The following is a 17,758-nucleotide window of genomic DNA, read 5'->3' on the forward strand; positions in this document are numbered from 1 at the left end:
AGACTACCAAAGGTACCACAAGTGAAGGTACTCTGTGTACTCAGAAACCTGTGAAGTGTGCGAATGCCCGAAATGGGACACATAGCCCGAATGCAGAAATGGTAATAACCGGGATACAAAAGTGTCATCCTTTTACTAGTAGAAAAGGTTACATATTTCCATTATATGATTGATCATCATATGTTGTGGTTCCGGTGAATGTCCTATCCTTCCAATTAAAATTGAGATGCAATATCGTAACCCAAGCCTATGTGTTGGGTTTACTATTAAGGTATTTGGAGACTAATAAGTCAATCGAAAATATTATTTTTAAAAGGGGTGTATAACACCAAGAGATTGATTCTCCTGAGTACATAATACTATCGAGATCATTGTAAAGATATTTTGATATATATAAAATATCTGGTTTGATTTAAAGAGAAAAAGATGTATACCACCAAGTTTTCAAATACGATGAAGTATTATTTTAACAGTTATTTTCCAACTATTTTGTACATTATGGCTGAGCATCATTGCTCACTATTGATTTCTTTTAAATGTCACAACACAACAGATTGTCAGTATGCCGGTGTGGGACTTAGTCACTTAAAATCGTGGGGAGAATCCCTTGCAGCTTTGTCTCAGGTGGACCAGAGTATTCAAATAAGTATAAGATGTTAGTATTAAATATGGTAACTTCATACAGAGGTTACGAATAATTGTTTAAGATCCTATAAAGTACATTTGAGTTGTAATAAAAGAAAATTACATTGTGTACATCATTTCTAAGGCTATAACTTGTGTGTGTATAAATGAGATTGGGGGTCTGTGATATAGAGTTATTGGATTATTGTGTTAATACAGGTTACACATGATTGAAGGATTGCGTGACGACCCAGATTCTTGACCCCGGATTTGGGGGAATTACAGAAATGGTATCAGAGCAATAAGTTATAGTACTCAGAGATAAGAGTGTTAGGAGTTTGTCTAGATGCGAGATTGCGTAAGAGCTCATATAGAGTTCATCATTGGACTACCGGATGTAGCCCAATGAGTAGGTTAGGATAAGTGTATATTGAGGTATTAAAGTATGACTAATAGAACCATTGAAGACTATCAGAATGATGAGAAGGTAAATTAGAATCATATGTGATTTGGCAAGGATGTGGATGTAGAACTCGGAACTGAGTCTCTAGGGCATTTGGGGTAAAGGCAGTATTACCAACACCATATGTTCGTTTGGATAACACGAGTCTCGTGACTCATAATTGCTTATAGGTAGCCCATGAGGGAGCATCACTTGCGAGAACCGGGAGGTCTAACTATAATTACACAGTTAAGGTCAATGAGTTACCTAAACTAGTTGAAGGTATCATTCTACCTATGAAGAATCAAACACCCTATAAATAACGAGTTCACTAGAAATAGTGACCAATATACCCTTGAAGACTATTTCTGTTAAGAAAGATTTAAGCATAAAATAAGGACATTATCGTAAGAACAACACACTACATGATATTATGAGTATGATTAATATGTAAAGTTATTATGGTTTAGCTCAGAGATCTAGAGCGTCAAAAATTAATGGTATGTCTACACTTAAACGGTGTATGATTACAACGAGCGGTGGTTCGAACTTAGAACCTACTACAAGGACTGAGAGGCCAGTGAGTCTAGAATGAAATTCTTCGGTAAAAATAACATCAGACACTACGTATATATACTCGTAGACCTCTAATATATTCGATAATGTATGTTCACTTACACACATAACACCGAACTCATGGACTACATTGAGATCCCTGAGAGATCTCTTTGATTTATTCCCAGGGGAAATGGTCACTTGTAATTAGTAATGGATGCGTATAGCATGCATATATTGCCTTAACAGATGCTTTTGGACCAATTCTGAGTAAGGTCTTCGAGGTAAAAGACCGGAATGACAGATATACTTGCGAAAGTCAAGTTAGTAAGCGATTTTAAAATGGTGTTGAAAGAGACACTAGTTGAAACTCAGAATTACAAAAATGAAGAGGTAGGATCATTCTCAGACAAATAATGACGAGAGTTAGAATAATTAGTGAAATATTTTGGCACCTACTCACTGTCACACTACTCCCTCCAAACTGTTGATCATTTATATTGCCTTGATAAGTCATATCAGACAATCCTTTTAGTTCCCTACTTTGAACTTCTGATGTGACCAACAACTTGATAGTCTTTCTCCGCATCAGGACTGGTTCAGTTCTTTTAGTTGATCCATGAACTTTTATTCATAGATTATGATCTTCTTGTTTAGGATCAGACCTGTTATACTTTCTTTTAAAATTATCCAAGGAATTTTTTTTAATTAACTTATTGAGTTATCGCCGAATATTCCCTTGAGAATATTAACATTTGATTTCCTTCATACTTACACTCTTCACTCGAGTTGTATTTATTATATATTTAGGGGCATTGACCATCTAATATCTATAGACTCCTCGGGAATCCTTTTCTTCTATTCGGGATGAAATTGCATATTGAACTTTGAAATCATAGTAAGGGTATCAATTTCATACTGGTATTCTGAATTCAATTATGTTTGAGAATCTGATAAAGTATGTGAATGAGGGCACCTCTGAGTGTACCATTTTATTGGCAAGAAATATTAGATGAGAGGTTTGTAGGATTTTAATCATCATGGAAGCAGGGTAAAACAATTTTCTTAATATAAAATCCAAATAAACGCATACAAATCGTGATTAAAATATATGGGATCATTTCTAACCTTTAAAAGCCATCCAAGAACGACGAGTGGAGATCCCTAGCAGCTGCTCCTCAAGTGTGAAGCACTCCACCGGTATCCACAAAGAGATCAATATGATGGAGGAGGAAGGGGTGGGAGAATTAGGGTTTTCTTAACTTTTTAGGTTGAGGCAAAATAAGGGTTTATAATAGTATATTTATAAGCAAAATTTTCAGCTGAAAATTTTCCCATAAAATATTATTATTATTAACCCTTTATTCTTATTAACCTATTAACTAATAATTAAAACACCTTTTAATTATTAATCCTTTTTCTAAACACTTTAGAAATAATTCTCTCACTTTATTTAATTTCCAAAATTAAATTCTTAATTAATAATATTAAGAACTTTTCTTAATTAATTTATAATTAATTAAATCTCATTTAATCAATTATTAAATTTACTAATTAATTATTTATTTAACAAATAAATAATTACCAGCCATTATTAATTAATTCCGCCACCATTAAATCATTCTCTTTAATGGTGTGACCCTGTAGGTTCAATATTAAGCCGGTAGTAGAAATAAATAATAATAAAACTATTTTATCATTATTTATATAAATTCTCTAATTCATTAAATATGATTAAATAATTAATTATATTTATTCTACATCGTGAGGGATACTTCTCAGCATATCGCGACTATCCGGATAATACGAATTCACTGCTTAGAATACCAAGAACCCATTCAGTGAATAGTTACCGTACAATTAATTCCTTCTACCCTGCAACGTCACGATTAAATACAAGGCATGGAACTTGTGTCAGGCCTATCTTATTTAATCATATGCTTTCCCATTCACTATGCTTTGTTCTAATTAATGTAAATTAGAAACTCCTTTGTAATTTCATTTACTCTGGCCAGAGATTCCTGAACTAGCATAAGTGGATCAACATTGAACATTCTCTTCCTTCACTAGAAGGGGTAGATCCTTTATTGATCATACACTATCTTCGTGTACAAATTCCTATACCTAGTAGAGCCCTTATAATTGTCCCTGGAGACTAAGAATTAAATCAAAGCATAGTTCAGTGTACACAAGATGACTATGATGACCTCAAGTCTAAGGATACTTGTACAACTATCACTATGTGAACAACTGCTGACACGTGAGTGAACTCCATCAGTTGTTCAGCTGTGTGAGTCATGTTCAGTGAACTTATTCTATAATAAGAACCTACATACTAGCTATAGTGTCACCACACAAATGTCTATGAGAACAGACATCCTTCATAATGAAGCAAACATAGTATGTACCAATCTTTGCGGATTACTAATTACCAGTTAGTATTCCTACGACCAGGAAATATTTAAGTTCAGAGTTATCATCTTTCAGGTCTCATTATTATGATCTCATCATAATCCATAAAAAGCTTTACTCTAAACTGTGGTATATCTCATTTAAACACTTAAATAATTAAAGCCCGCTTTAAAACCAAAACAAGTCTTTTATTAATATCAATGAAATCAAAACAGATTACATAAAAGTTATTCCTAAATCATCATACATGATTGGACTTAGGACATATCTCTTTCAATCTCCCACTTGTAGTAAAGCCAATCGCTCTAGTATCTAATACCCATCTTGTCTTTATGACGATCAAAGTGACTTTGAGAAAGTGGCTTTGTTAAAGGGTCTGCTATGTTGTTATGTGTGTCAACTCTCTCGACGTTGACATCTCCTCTTTCAACAATCTCCCTAATCAGATGAAAGCGTTGCAAAAACATTTCTTATAAGAAGTATGTCATCCACATACAATACAAGAAATGTTACCGTGCTCCCACTAACCTTCTTGTAGACACATACTTCATCTATGTTTTTTTGATAAAACCAAACTCTTTGATTGTCTCATCAAAACGGATCTTCCATCTACGAGAAGCTTGCTTTAAACCATATATGGTTCGCAGCAGCTACACATTAGGTGTTCATTTCCCTTGGAAAGAAAACCCTCTGGCTGTGTCATATATACTTCATCTTCAAGTTTCCCATTGAGGAAGTCCATTTTCACGTCCATTTGCCAAATCTCATAATCGTAGTAAGCAGCAATCGCAAGCAAAATCTGAATTGATTTTAACAGGGCTACAGGCGAAAAAGTTTCATCAAAGTCAATCCCTTGCCTTTGTTTGAATCCTTTTGCCACGAGTCTGGCCTTATAGGTCTCCACCTGGCCATCTGCTCCAATCTTTCTTTCATATACCCATTTGCACTCAATAGGCTTAACACCTTCAGGCGCCTCAACTAGAGTCCATACTTGATTGGTATACATAGATTCCATTTCAGATTTCATGGCACTATGCCATTTCTCTGAGTCAACACTACTCATAGCCTCATTATAGGTCACAGGGTCGTCATCATCAATGATTGGCAACTCATTATCATTCTCAATGACAAGGCCATAATACCTCTCAGGTTGGGGAGACACTCTCCCTGACCTACGAATGGGCTGTTCCACAAAAGGTTGTTTAATCTGAACAAGTGTTTCCACTTGATCCGTAGTAGTTTGTGCTTCTTGAACTTCATCAAGTTCAATTTTGCTCCCACTGTTTCCTTCAAGGATAAACTGCTTTTCCAAGAAGGTAGCATGTCTGGAGACAAACACCCGATGATCGGTGTAAAAGTAATACCCTAAAGTCTCTTTAGGATATCCCACAAAATTACATTTTACGGATCAAGATTCCAGCTTATCTGGGTCAACTTTCTTGACATAAGCTGGACATCCCCAAATCTTAACGTGTTTAAGACTCGGTCTCCTTTCTTTCCATATCTCATATGGAGTTTGAGGAACAGATTTGGAAGGCACCTTATTCAGTAAATATGCTGAGGTTTCCAATGCATAACCCCATAGGAATATTTCGTATAGCTCATCATGGATCGAACCATGTCTAACAAAGTTTGGTTTCTCCTTTCAGATACCCCATTCAGTTGTGGATTATATGGAGGAGTCCACTGGGAGACTATACCATTTTCTTTGAGATAATCTAGAAACTCTCCATTCAAGTATTCACCACCTCGATCTGATCGAAGAGTTATAATACTATGTTTGGTTTGTTTCTCCACTTCATACTTATATTCTTTGAACTTTTCAAAGGCTTCAGACTTGTGTTTCATCAAATACACATATCCGAATCTAGATCGATCATCTATGAAAGTAATGAAGTATGAAAATCCACCGATGGCTTGCGTAGACATTGGTCCACAGACATCTGTGTGTACCAATCCTAGCAACTCTACAGCCCTTTCTCCATGTCCACTAAATGGAGATTTGGTCATTTTACCTAATAGACAAGACTCACATGTAGGATATGATTCAAAATCAAAGGGGTCAAGTAACCCTTCCTTATGCAATATCCGCAGTCTATTTTCACTAATATGACCAAGCCTGCAGTGCCACAAGAAAGTGAGATTTTCATCATCCCTTTTTCTTTTATTAGTATGTTCAATCTGAAGTAAATTATGCTCTACGTCACATACATACAGACCATTATTTAAAGTACCACGTTCATAAAGAACATTATCTCTAAAAATAGAACATTCATTATTCTTAATAATAAATGAAAAACCATCCAAATTCAACATAGGAATAGAAACAATATTCCTCACAATAGAGGGAATGTAATAACAATTATTCAAAATAATAGTCTTGCCCGTAGGTATATGTAAACTAAATGATCCTACAGATATGGCGGCAACCCTTGCTCCATTGCCCATACGTAGAATCACCTCATCTTCTTCAAGAGTCCTACTTCCCTTTAGTCCCTGTAACGAATTGCAAATATGAGAACCACAGGCGGTATCTAATACCCAAGTAGAAATTTGACTTAGTGACATATTAACTTCGATCATGAACATACCTGAATCAGAAGCGGTAGTCTCACTACCCTTCTTCTTCTTCAATTCTGCAAGGTAAACCTTGCAGTTCCTCTTCCAGTGCCCCATCTTGTTACAGTAAAAGCAAACAGCTTTGCTCTTGGGGTCTTTAGCTTTTGGTGGAACCGGCTTTTTCTCACCTACATTCTTCTTCTTGGAAGGGTTCTTCTTCCTTTTTTTAGGATTGGAACCTTCACCAATTAGAAGAACATAACTCTTCTTAGGGGGAAAATTCGATTCCGCAGTCTTCAACATGTTGTGGAGTTCAGGCAGACTGACATCCAGCTTATTCATGTGAAAGTTCACAACAAACTGCGAAAATGAACTCGGAAGTGATTGCAAGACCAAGTCTTGGCTCAGCTCCCCATCCATGGCAAAACCAAGTTGTCCAAGACGTTCAATCAAATTGATCATCTTAAGTACATGGTCATTCACAGATGATCCCTCAGACATCCTACAACTAAACAACTCCTTCGATATCTCATATCGAGCTGTCCTCCCTGCCACATTATACAACTCTTGTAGATGCATAAGGATAGTGTGAGCATCCATATGCTCATGCTGCTTCTGTAGCTCAATGTTCATGGAAGCTAGTATGATGCATTTAGCAACATTTGCATCATCTATCCACTTACGATACACAACATGTTCATCATTATGTGTATCGCTAGCAGGTTCAGCAGGCTTAGGTGAGTCAAACACATATTCCAGCTTCTCAACCCTGAGAACAATTCTCAAGTTTCGAAGCCACTCAGCAAAATTAGGACCAGTCAACATGTGAGCATCTAGTATGCTCCGGAGTGATAGTGTAGAAGATATAACGTATATAGTAAATCTGTAAATGATGAACACATAACAACACTTAGAAAATATTCAATTTTATTTCAAAACACTATATCAATCGGGTCTTTATTCATAAGTGGTTCTCACTAGTTTATCTAATTTATACAACTCCTAAGTGAAAATTAAGCATTCATAATGCTAGTTGGAATATGGATCCTACATTCCATCACACAATCTCGGCTGTAGCACGAAACGTCATGTGATGTTCAATAGGCAGACAACTCTTGTCAATTACATCTTGTGTTATTCCCTAATTAAACTTTAGCCTCTTGAATAATTGAGTCACGGCCATAGCACGACAGACTCAATATTCTAAGTCAAGTCTAACCCAACATTTCATACAATTGAATGAATCTCCAACGGCCCACGGCTGCAGCACGTAACGACCTTTAGATTCTAATTCAATGCACACATCTCTATGTAATAGACAAGTATTTCTTATTGTGAAATCAAAGCCCTCGGCTGTAGCACGAAACGACAATGATTTAAAAATAAGAACCACTTTCTACCATGTTGGAAGGCTATGACCGACACAAGCCCGTTGTGTCATTGGCCAATTACTACTTGATATTATTTAATTTTAGAGGGATTATATTATGTTACAATAATTAACATATTATAAAGAGATTCTTCCTTTTAAATTAAATATTTTAAATCAATAATCGATAATCAGATGATTCCCAGATCGGGGGAGCATTGTCAAGAGTCGTCACTTAATACCCCTTTCTTACAGATAGAAATATGTTATTGACAGAATCATCCTTTCTCTCAATATTGAAAATTCATATTCAATTACGTGTTTCATAAACACAAGAATCTCATGATTGTGTTCATAATATTTATATTAAGGTCATGAAACAATTTCACTATACTAGATTGTCTAACATACGCCTTATATTAATTAAGTTCACGTAAATCTATCATCGCATGATAAGTTAAGCATATATCACATATATAAGCATGAATAAACGTAATTAGTCTAAGCATTATACATCTCTATGTATCATATGAGGCATTTAAAAGTAACTAAAACAGTTAAAAACAGCTTTAATACACTACTGTTAGCTATAAACAGTCCGAAACAATTTCAGAAAATACAATATAATATACCATTAGATGCGTCTCGAAAAGACGAATCCAACGGCACCAAGCACGCCCCAATCTAACCAGACGCGCCCTCACGCACCCCGAGAAGCTCCGCCAAGTGCCGCCACGCGCACACGCGCTGTCAGGCGCGTGTCTGATAGTCATCCACGCGCCCCCACGCGCACACACGCCCCACGCGCCCTGACAGCTATGCTGACGTCAGCATGACGTCATCTGATGATGTCAGCAATGACGCTGACCGTTGACCGCACGGGTCTGACATGCACCGCGTGTGACATACGAGCGCGTGAGCCCCACGCACGCACACCAGTTGCGCGGCCTTCCCCCTGTTTCTGACAGTCGCCGTTTATTGTTTATTTTTTTAATTAAGCAGCCGCCGCCGCCGCCCATGGAACTCCGTGCCACCATCAACATCAGCACTGACTTCTCTTTTAATAAACAACAGGTGACTAAACATATGTATATATATATACTAACAGATAATATATATATATATTTAATTTCAAATTTAATTAAAACAACTTCAAAAAATCATAATAATTAATCCACACATCTGAGAATTATGAAAAAAAATACCCAGACAATCTACAACACTTGTAGAACCCAGATCTACAGTCAAAATAATTATGAGAAACAATTTCTAATCAGTCATAATTAATCCATGATATAACTTGCAAAAATCATAATAAATTCATACAATATCATAAAATTCTGAAATTTTTATCACATATCTATATGCATACAACCTATGCTCTGATACCACTGTAGGATTTTAATCATCACGGAAGCATGGTAAAACAATTTTCTTGATATAAAATCCAAATAAACGCATACAAATCGTGATTAAAATATATGGGATCGTTTCTAACCTTTAAAAGCGATCCAAGAACGACGAGCGGAGATCCCTAGCAGCTGCTCCTCGAGTGTGAAGCACTCCACCGGTATCCACCAAGAGATAAATGTGATGGAGGAGGAAGGGGTGGGAGAATTAGGGTTTTCTTAACTTTTTAGGTTGAGGCAAAATAAGGGTTTATAATAGTATATTCAGAGGTAAAATTTTCAGCTGAATTTTTTTCCATAAAATATTATTATTATTAACCCTTTATTCTTATTAACCTATTAACTAATAATTAAAATACCTTTTAATTATTAATCCTTTTTCTAAATACTTTAGAAATGCTTCTCTCATTTTATTTAATTTCCAAAATTAAATTCTTATTTAATAATATTAAGAACTTTTCTTAATTAATTTATAATTAACTAAATCTCATTTAATCAATTATTAAATTTGCTAATTAATTATTTATTTCTCAAATAAATAATTACCATCCATTATTAATTAATTCATCCACCATTAAATCATTCTCTTTTATGGCGTGACCCTATAGGTTCAATATTAAGCCAGTAGTAGAAATAAATAATAATAAAACTATTTTATCATTATTTATATAAATTCTCTAATTCATTAAATATGATTAATTAATTAATCATATTTATTCTACATCGTGAGGGATACTTCTCAGCATATCGCGACTATCCGGATAATACGAATTGACTGCTTAGAATACCAAGAACCCATTCAGTGAATAGTTACCGTATAATTAATTTCTTCTACCCTGCAATATCACGATTAAATTCAAGGCATGGAACTTGTGTCAAGCCTATCTTATTTAATCATATGCTTTCCCATTCACTATGCTTTGTTCTAATTAATGTAAATTAGAAACTCCTTTCTAATTTCATTTACTCTGGCCAGAGATTCCTGAACTAGCATAAGTGGATCAGCATTGAACATTCTCTTCCTTCACTGGAAGGGGTAGATCCTTTATTGATCATACACTATCTTCGTGTACAAATTTCTATACCCAGTAGAGCCCTTATATTTGTCCCTGGAGACTAAGAACTAAACCAAAGCATAGTTCAGTGTACACAAGATAACTATGATGACCTCAAGTCTAAGGATACTTGTACAACTATTACTATGTGAACAACTGCTGACACGTGAGTGAATTCCATCAGTTTTTCAGATGTGTGAGTCATGTTTAGTGAACTTATTTTATAATAAGCACCTACATACTAGCTATAGTGTCACCACACAAATGTCTATGATAACAGACATCCTTCATAATGAAGCAAGCATAGTATGTACCGATCTTTGCGGATTACTAATTACCAGTTAGTAATCCTACGACCAGGAAATATTTAAGTTTGAAGTTATCATCTTTCAGGTCTCATTATTATGATCTCATCATAATCCATAAAAAGCTTTACTCTAAACTATGGTATATCTCATTTAAACACTTAAATAGATAAAGCCCGCTTTAAAACCAAAACAAGTCTTTTATTTATATCAATGAAATCAAAACAAATTACATAAAAGTTATTCCTAAATCATCATACATGATTGGACTTAGGACATATCTCTGTCAAGGTTATCGACTGTTCCGATGCCAAGATCACTCGATTCAGAGTTATAATTATCTTTCTTGGCCTAAATTTGAAAACTCTTTATTTCAAAATTGGCATTCAAGTAGCCATAAATTTCTTCAGTGGTCACGATGTTAACATTTTCACGAACAAACTGAAGTATGCTTAGTTGCATATATTCTCATGAACGACTAGTTAATGTCCTAACTAGTCGAAATTTTAATTAATACGATGGAAGCCTAGCTAATCGTCCTAGCTAGTTCCTATGTGTCAAACCAATTGAGCTGGCCATTTTCTTAGCCGGTTGATAATATTGCTTGATATAGACTAGTTATTATTTTATAGTTCCACTTACAATCAATTTTTTTTGTTTTACACGATGCATTATATATGCAACATTAATTGTTGATGAAATTTTCAAAGAATGATTTAATGAGACCTAACTAAGTCGCCCACTCAAACAAGAATTCATATTCAGGTCTATGAAATATTTTGTTCATGAAATGTTTTATTCATTCGTTTATATAACGAATATCCATTTAAAAACATAAAGTGATTAAAGAATAATATACTTCCTTATTTGTTAATCCTTGAATAAAATTCCTTCTTTCAAAATAGCATCTTTTTAAAACAGTAATGGTTAACCTTTGGTTGAGGATGTTATTCAAAATTTCTTTCATTGTTCGAAAAGAAAAGCATTCTTCCAATGGGGAAATCTTACAAGTATCATTCGTATGAGGTTATTATTCAGCAATCATTGCTTTTAAGGGATGTTCTCTATAAAATCATAATATAAAATTCTAAGGACATGGAAGGATAATTCTTGTTGTATTCTTTCTTTCAAGTTATATATCTTTCGAGTGTTGCGACTCTTTTATTCAGAGCTCATTATTTCTTCAGATAATAGATTTTGAAATCTTGTTAATATTGTCTAAATTAAATAGATATTGTGAAAATCATTCTTCCAAGGCTGATTGCCTTCCGAACAAAGACATGTATAATTAAGAACCGATTTTTGTAATATGAAACTGTAAACTCAGTGCTATAATGGTGCAATCGGAGCATCATAGTGAGTAAGTTAATTTAAAAAGGGAAAACCATGTTTAGTTATTATCATAAGGATCTTTACATGGTTATAAAAGAACGATAATAGAGATACAAATGTGATTAGTGAGGTACGCTTCTATGAAACATTATCGGGATAGGTACTAATGAATTCGGGAAAGACCAAGCATGTATGAATTCGAAGAATAAGATTTTCAAAATTGAAGGGAAGATTAGTAACAACACCGTGTTAGTAATACCTAATGATAAAAAGAGGATTTTTTGTGAATTATAATGATATATCTATGCGGCTTAAGGACCGTGACATAAGGTGTTCTAATAATAATCTAGAATAATCGCGATAAGGTTTGCAGTGAAAGGGACAAAGAGTTTAACTTTTAAGGAAAAATTGGATTTTTTTCTCTTACACTGAACACGAGGCAGAGGCTACAATCAAATTGATCAAGAGTTATGATTGTGAAATCTATTCTCATCAAGGAAAGACCAATATGGTGTTCGACACTTTAAGTAGGAGAAGATGTATTGAGGATGACAAATCTCAAAATAACTGATGAGAAGGATCGCATGAAGAGAACCCTTTGTTACGTTACAGGAAGACTTAAAGATGCCTAAAAATGTAAAAGGATATTAGTCATGACGAATATCAAAGGGATGTAATTGAGTAGGCAAGTAAGTACTCGACATGGTTTAAAATGAGAACGGGACAGTGAGGATTAAAATTTTAGTGACTGCGACATGTAAATGACCCGAAAGGGAGTAAGAGTTTATTATAATAAAATTATGAAGGAGGATTATTTGGAACTAAGCCAACATGCTCTTTGGGGATTTTGAGCTATAGGTTAAATAAGACCGCTTATTGTATTATGCAAATGATAGGTCTCCACCCGATGAAATTGTAATAAACACGGAAGAGATAATGGGTGAAAAGAGACCCCGTGGCAATTATGCCAGGAAAGAACCCAAGATTTAATTTCATAACTGGATTATTCCCCAAAAATATTTTCTGAGAGAGAACGAACAGAGGTACGACTTAGATTTCTCAAATCGACAAGAAGGGAGAGAGAACTATCGAGACCATTGAAGATACGTCTAACGGATTGCCTTTTATTTAGAAAAGTTAGGAGAATCACCTATCATTGATAGAAAATTTGTGTAGATATATTTACCACGCGAGCATACAGAAAATAGCTGCCGATATCCCTTATGAAGGACAACGTGGAAGAATGAAGGATATCATTATTAGAGATGACAGAAGGCAAAAAAGATCGTACACGCCCTTTAAAGGCCACTGATAGCAGTTCCCAACAAACATGAATATGTCTAAGGCACTAGCGAGAATAACAAATATGACCCGGAAGGTATCGTTATACTATAAATATTATACGGGGAATGATTAAAGAAGTCTGACCGATAACGGAAGTTGAGCGTTCCACGATTCTAAAATGTATCAATCAGTTGCCTACGAAATGGTGCTTCCTTCAAGATGGAAACATGACCATGATGTGCCTTACATTATTACAGGAAGAAATGTTAAATCTGAAGCTAAGCGTGTAGCAGGAGATGAGCGTGTAGAAATGCGAAGATAACTTCTTACATAAAATAATCGACAGAGATGATGCGCCGAAATGGGCAAACATTAGGGAACGAAACTCTAGCACTAGTAAGAGTGATGAACGGAGAAATGAATAAATTGAAGGACCATTCCAAACACTTAGAGATGCGCTAATAGTCCATATTATAGATTTTAAGGAAAATAAAATGACCAGTTGACGTCAATCGAATTACCGACAATAACGAGTTATCATGTGAGCATTGGAATGGCTACAAAGCTTTGTACGAAAGAAAGAATCGTCCTCCCTTAGGTTGGGAAGAAGTTGGTAAGCGAAGGATACTTGGACCATAGTTGAGTCGACAGACCAAAGAATTTTTTTAGAAATTATCGGAACCCGGCTAGCAGCAGCCCATGATGAAAAATAGAGATATATGGACCAAAACTATAAAGACAGAAAGTACGAAGTAACAGGCCAAGTATTGTTGAAAGTGCCTCCCGGGGATGGAGTAATGAGATTCGAAAGGGAAAAAAATGTTGAACCCAAGGTTTATTGGACTGGTTGAAATCTTTAAAGGACTAAGAAATTTGGCTTATAAATTAGCACCATCATCGAACAGTCACCAAGTTTATAACGAGTACCACGAATCGATGTTAGGAAATTTAACCGTTAAAACAAGACATATGATTAAAAATGAGGTAATTGTTCACACAAAAACACGCAAGCGTACGCGGTCACAAGTAGTATAAGATTAAGTCTAGTTCATTCCCAAAGAGACTGGTTTAATTCAGAATATGCACTTATACAATAATGTATGATTATTATTCACTGCTAAGACAAGTATCAAATTGAGTTTAATTATCTAAAAGTAATTGTGCTAGAATGAATTAACTAAGAGATTAAAATAAAGTTACTTATATAAAATAAAATATGGGATTCCAACTTTATTAAATACTTCATTCGGATTTTATGCCTTTAATCATAGTATGTGATGGTTATGATAACTAACCAGACAACACGAAATTAGTACATGCTATCTTTCAATATACGTATACCCTACCACACAACATCCATAAATTAGATAGAAGCTGGCAGACACAAATTATATTTAGACCCTATATGTCTATAAGATTTGAAAACATAACGGTTTAAGAGCAAGTTATCCTTTGAGATCACATAGGGCAGCGTAAGATGGTTAAATTTACACTACGAATTATGCATGTAAAACATCCATAAACCTATGCTAGCATGGCAAGTTCTAAACCCCCATATCCACTTTCGCATTCAATATAGATTAACAATACATTTAGACATTAGCTACGCATCCAAGAAGATTAAGCACAACCATACCAGGAAATCAATAATTCATCACACACCGAAAACTTTAAGGAAATCAACTACTAAAATCCATAAATAAATCCGTTAGAATCCCATGGTAACGATTAGTTCATAATCGAACGGCTCGTCATCATGGGTTCCAATGAAAATATGATAGTAAAAAGGTTCTGAATACTACAAGAGAATATTAAAGTATTAAGGTGAAAGGATATCTTCAATATATAATTTATTTTGGTATTTGTACGATTAAACATTAAATTAAAGAAAACGTAGATCCTCTCCATTAGGACATGAATTTAATTTATCCAAATCAAAGTCAAACTAGCAAAATCATGTCTTTTAAACAGATAAAAGAGATATTCCATTCTTGTAAAATATCAAAACTATATCTTTATGGAATATATCTCTAAGGCAATATGATCGAAGAAGAAACATCAAGATATGATATTTCTTAAATCTGTGTTGCAACAGGAATATGGCAACAAGCTCGAATAAAGAATATATCCGAGATATTCTTAGAAGTCTCGTGCTATATCAAAAACATTTAACTCTTCATTCCAAAATATATCTCTACATATAATCAAAAGTGTTTTTATTCAAAGATTATTAATATTCATGATTGGAATATTAATATCCAGTTCTGCAACTCATTTCTGTATACTCACAGTAATTTTCTCCCGTCTCGTAAAATCAGCAATTCTCGGAGAAAATTATTCAAAAAAAAAATACTCAAACACATTTCCTATCACCCAAATATATCTCATATATTAGGAAATATATTTTAAGTATTTATACAAGTCAAAACTTTGGTCAAAAGATCCATCTCCTTTATTTCAAGACCAATGGTATTTTTACTCGGAAGAAAGGCTGACAGAACAGTTCCAATTTTAGATAAAATACTTTCACATTCTAGAATGACTTAAAATTTGGTATGGATCATTTAAATGGTATTTTCTAAGTATGATAAAAATTTCGTAGCTTTCAGAGAATTTTTGTCCGGGCACAAAAATCGAGGTAGTTGGTCCCATAGTTGACCATGTTTGACCTAGCTACCATTGACTAAAGTTGACCAAAACTTGCAGGACATCATTTTATATTATTTAGTTAATTATAATATTTTTTATGATATTTATTTAAGTGTTTTTGGGGTGGTCATAATTAATGATGCTTAATACTTAATTAAAGTAATTAAGGAATGATTAAAAGAAAAGGAATATATATATATATATATCAGCTGAGATTTGAATGAGTACTAGCTTGTGCTTCCTTCCCACTTGCAAAGAAACACAACCTACTTGCATTTCATCAATCCATGTGATACACTCCATCCACCATTCATTCCTTCTCAAATCTCAACCATTCATTCCACCCAACTTCTCCTATAAATAAACCCCCACCCCAACCCATTTTTAAAAAGCTAAAGAGCCACAAAGTTGCTGGGATTTTTTCAAGAAGTGCTTCTCTTCATCTCTTTCAAATTCTATACACACACTTCTTCTCAAAAACCTTTTCTCTCTTCTATATACTTACATTTATACAAGGTTTTTGAAACCCAAGCTTAGCTTCACCCAACCAAGCTTTATCCCACCAAGTGAGCTCATCCACTACCACTTCCCAGCCTCCCGAAGGGTTGTCCAAGTTCGACCAAAGTGCCAAAATCCGGCCGAACCTCCGGCGAATTTTTCCGGCGAACTTTTCCGACCGTTTTTCAAAAGTGGTTAGTTTTAGCTTCTTATTTGAGTTCTTTTTATTTAAGCTTTGTACTTAACTTCTCTACTTCATCTTAAGCTCTAATAAAAGCTCTCTTATAAAGGAAGTTCTCGTGGAGAACTTAGATTCGAACTCGAAATTCGAATAAGTACTTGATCTTCGTAAAAAATCAGTCCAATGAGAAGATCTAAAAAGAAAAGTACTTTATCTCCAAGGGGGAGATTATATTTGACACAAGTATGAGTTAGCCAATTATTTCTTGTACTTTAATTGGATCTTGGCTAACATTCATTCGTGCTCATAAAATAATTACGAAGTAAAAGTGTAATCCCTTCTATCATCTTTAGTGTTCCGGGGGATTATTACTTGTCTCATATAAATACTTCGTAATTTGTCAAATCTTAAAACGGATCGTACGAGTTAGACAATTACTTAATGCTCTTTAATTGGATCTTGTCTAACTAATAATGTACATATAAAATATTACGAAGTAAAAGTGTAATCCCTTCTAACATCTTTAGTGTTCCGGGGGATTATAGCTTGTTCCATATAAACTACTTCGTAATCATCCGTTAAAATTAAGGACGAATCAAATCCACGAGTTAGCCAATTAATTTATGCTATTTAATTGGATCTTGGCTAACACATATCGTGTATATAAACAATTACGAGTCATATCGTATAAGTCCCTTCTAACATCTTTCAGTGTTCCGTGGGGTTATACTATGATATCTATAAAATACTCGTAATTATTCGTCCAAACTTCGAAAGCACAATCTTAAGCCAATTACTTGCACTTATTTAATTGGATCTTGGCTAAGACTCATAAATCTTATAAACGTGCTTGAAGTTAAAAGAGTATACTTTGACCTTATTATCGTCAATATACATGTATACCTTAAAACGTTAAGTTGATATACTTAAAGGAAAAATTACAACTCCGAGGTTGTAATTAAAGTATTCTTCGATCTATAAATACTTAATCGAAAGAAGAAGAAAACTAAAGAAGTCATAAGCCGTAAGTGCTTAATATAAAAAGGGACTTCTCATATTACTCCACAACTTTATTTAATCTATA

The sequence above is a fragment of the Apium graveolens genome, chromosome 5 (assembly GCF_009905375.1).
Source record: "Apium graveolens cultivar Ventura chromosome 5, ASM990537v1, whole genome shotgun sequence".
NCBI lineage: Eukaryota > Viridiplantae > Streptophyta > Magnoliopsida > Apiales > Apiaceae > Apium > Apium graveolens.